The sequence below is a fragment of the Tenrec ecaudatus genome, chromosome 2 (assembly GCF_050624435.1).
Source record: "Tenrec ecaudatus isolate mTenEca1 chromosome 2, mTenEca1.hap1, whole genome shotgun sequence".
In the NCBI taxonomy this organism is placed as follows: Eukaryota; Metazoa; Chordata; class Mammalia; order Afrosoricida; family Tenrecidae; genus Tenrec; species Tenrec ecaudatus.
Window position 1 is genome coordinate 197,789,306 of NC_134531.1, and position 4,081 is coordinate 197,793,386.

Below are 4,081 nucleotides of genomic sequence, written 5' to 3' on the forward strand. Positions count from 1 at the left end.
GTCTTAAGACCTGGCTTCAGTAGACGGTACGAGCCAAGTCACATCATTTGTTTGTTGGGGCATCTTTAGACTGCCTTAGGGGAAGATCTGAAAGGGTGTGAACCAAGCCACATCCTGTCTTTCCTTGGGGGTATCTTTGAAACTGCTTGACTTGCAGGTGTGACTTAAGACACCAGCCTTTAATTTCCTTGGATGGTGTATAAATTCTGGGGCCATTATACAGTTCTTTGCCACATCATCTTAAAACCATTTCTCTATTTTCTGACTGAGCTTTGGTAGAAGGAAGAATTGCTGTGATTTTTTGACAATTTTTATTTCTGTCTACAGATTCTGCATTTGGTTCACCTCTGCCTGACCTCAGTTTTAAGACAGAACAGCAACTTTAACCACACTCATATATCCTTAAAGTCTTGTAAGTTTTTGTGGAACATTGTAGTGGATCACAGAACCCAGAAATGTGAGGGAATGGAGCAGAATAGTATCTTAGAAGAGTTGGATAAGGGAACAAGAGATATAAAATTGATGGCGAGGAGGGAGTACAATGCCTGGTTGGGGGGGGGTGTGAGACGGGGTTAGGGGCTTGGGGGAGGGGGTTGACCCAGTGCAATGTTTCCAAGAGGAATTACTGAGAGCCAAATGGACAGTGAGCATGATAGTGGGATAGGAGGAAGATGAAAGAAAATAGAGGAAAGAAATAGGAGGCAAAAGACATTTATAGAGACATAGATAGAGGCATGTATATATGTAAATATATTAATTTATAATGAAAGGAATAGAGGCCAATGTATATATATATATTTATATGCTAAGTATTAAGGCAGCAGACAGACTTTGGGCCTCCACTCAAGGCCTCCCATGAGACATGTGCGCTTTGTTCTAATAACCTGGCAATCAGATACCTTCCCGACATGTTTGCTGAAGACAAAATGGGTGCAAAAACAAATGTAGTGAAGAGAGTGGATGGTGCCCAGTTATCAAGAGATATAGTACCTGGGGTCTTACAGACTTGAAGCTAAACAAGCAGCTATCTAGCAGGGAAGCAAATAAGTCCACATGGAAGAAGCATAGCAGCTTGTGTGATCATGGGGTGTCAATGGGATCAGGTATCAGTTAGCAAAAGATCCAGAACAAAAACTTACATCGATGCAAATGAGGGGGGTTGAAGTGGAGACCCAAAGTATATCTGTAGACAATTGGATATCCCCCAACTTAAGGGTTATAAGGAAGGGACGATTCAACCAAGGTGCAGTATAGGACCGAGAAAACACACATCATTCCTCTAGTTCCTGAACGTTTTCTCCCCTACCCGACTCCACTACCATGACCCAGTTCTACCTTATAAATCTGGCTAGATCAGAGAACACACAATGGTACAGATAAGAGCTCTCGACCCATGGAATTCAGGCCAGATAAACCCCTCAGGAACAGTAGTGAGAGTAGCGATTTAATGAGGGTAGGGGAAGAATCAGGGGGGGGGGGTAGAAAAAGGGGGAACCCATCACAAAGTTGGATATACAGCCCCCCCCAAAGGGAACAAATAGCAGAAATGTGGGTGAAGGTACACAATGGACTGTGTAAAATATGAAATAATAACAATACATAATTGATCAAGTATTCGCAAGGGAGATAAAAAAAAGAGGAGCTTACACCAAGGGGTCAAGTAGAAAGAAAATGTTTTGGAAATGATGATAGCAACATAATGTACAAGTATGCTTGATACAATTGATGTATGGGATGTTATAAGAGCTGTAAGAGCCCCCAATAAAGTGATTTAAAACAAAAAGAGTAGGAGATTAGTAATATCTTTAATCTCCAACTTGTTAGGCTAGCCTGGCATTAATTAATTTAAATATATTATTACTTATTTATAATTAATATAAATCACAACAGATACAAATGAAATAAAATAAAAGAACATTATATAAAAGGTGATACTCCAACAAATTTGAGACCTTAGATGAAATGGACAATTTTTCAGAACTGCTATATCAACCTGAATTAACAGACTGAAGCAGAAATCCGCAAAGGACTTTTTAACAAATAAGTAATAGAGCAAGTCACTAAAAAACTTCCCCCAAATAGTCGATGACCTCGTGGTTTCATTGGCAATTCTATCAAATTCTATCAAGCGTTCAGAGAAGAATTGACATCAAGTCTAGGCAAACTATTCCGGAATATAGGAAAGAACAGAAGGCTTCCAACTTCATTTTATGAATTAAGCATGAGTGATATCAAAATCAGGCAAAGACACCACAGAGACAGAAAACTGCAAACCAGTATCACTTATGAACACAGATGCAGAGTTTCTCAACAAAATCCTGGCTAATAGAAGCTAACAATATATGATCAAGTGGGATTCATAACAAGTACAAAACGATGGTTCATGACAGTTCCCTCGGGGTATGGCAGGGAACATGTTGGGAGGAGACAGCGATGAACTAATAAGAGTACAAGAAGGAAGAAAACATCCCAAACTGATTGGAATGATGATTGTATGACTCATCTTGATTTGATTGAACTATTGAATTATAGGGCAATGAAACTGTTGGGAATATAATGCATTTAGAAATATTTCTAAAAACAAAAAATGATGGTTCAACATTAGAAACATAATCAATGGATCATCGGAGAGGAAGAAGATGGTGATTAGTTATGATTCACTGACCCAGAGCTCCTGCTATCAGACTAGAAAATTGGGAGGTAAGGTGAAGGAGACTGGGAGATGGAGTCCTGAAATTACAACGAGGGTACATTGGTCTGCCCATAACCCCGCTTTTTTGTGATTTCCACTCACAAAGCGAACCAAGAGCGCACAAAATCACTCTAGGTTCAGCATGCTGGGCTCATGGGCTCCAGCTGAAGAGCTGCCTACGCCCTAGTTTTGCACTGAGTAGCGATTTATCCAGGCTGACGCCCTAAAGGGGACATGATCCCAGACACTAGGAGAACCCCACACCAGAGCTTGCAGCGCTGTTAACTGCTTGAGCTCATAGCCTGGGGAGCAGGGTCGGCAGGTACCATGGATTTGGAGTAGAAGAAAAAGCAGGAATTAACCTGAGCTGGGTCACGGTGTGGCAGAAAAGAAGTGGATAGTCAGAGTCCAGAAGATGACTTTAGTTCCAGTTGGCCGAGAAGAAAACAACCTCTCTGAGAAGCTGGATCTCCCCCTCTGGGGGTCAGCATGCCAGTCCCCCAATTAGGGAACTTCATAAACCCAATATAAAAAAGAAAAATATTATTGGCAAAAACTGCAGATCCAAGGCTTATTGGTCTATTCTAAGGCATCAGGTAGAAGGAGACCCTTAACATACAATTACATAATAAGGAAGCCCAAGTTAAGGAATGCCAGAAGATAGCCTCAGTGCCTGGAGACTTTCACCATAACAAAAACCTCTGGAGCAAGTTTCAGTTTCTAGCTGAGCACAGATCCAGAGCCCAGAGCCAGGGAGCCAATTTTATTTAATTCTATTCTAGCTGGCCAGGAGGGAAAAATAAACACTTCTGAGCTATTAGGTCACCAGAAGTCTAGCTAGGACAACAAGCCCAGATCCCCTCTCAGTAATTCTACACACAGCTGGGGCAGTCCTGCCTGTCCTGGAGGCCTACGCAGGGCTGAGGGAACACCCTGCCACCCCCTGCTGTGGTGCTACATAGAGCACAAGGCAGATATGCCAGCAAATGCCACCCTCATGGGCCCTAAACTATCTGACCAGCATGCCAGGAGTGGACAATCAAGCTCACATTCCAAATAATGGAATCCTGCTTGGCCAGGGTAAGAGTGAAACCACAGGAAGATTCAATGGCACCCCCCACCCCAGTGCAGCTACCTGAAGGTGGTTCATAGAAGCACTCATACAAGTCCCCCAAGAGAAATACCATTGTTCTTTGACTCTGGAAGGTGGCTCCAGGCTCCTCTAAGACAACACATAAACAGCAGCAACCAGCCCAACAACCTCAACAAAAAAGCACATCCCCAGAAACGACAAGAAACAAGCCACAGCCAGACATCTGTGTGCCAGTGCTCATCGTGGCACAGTTCACAATCACAACCCAAATTTCCATCAACATACAAACTGATTAA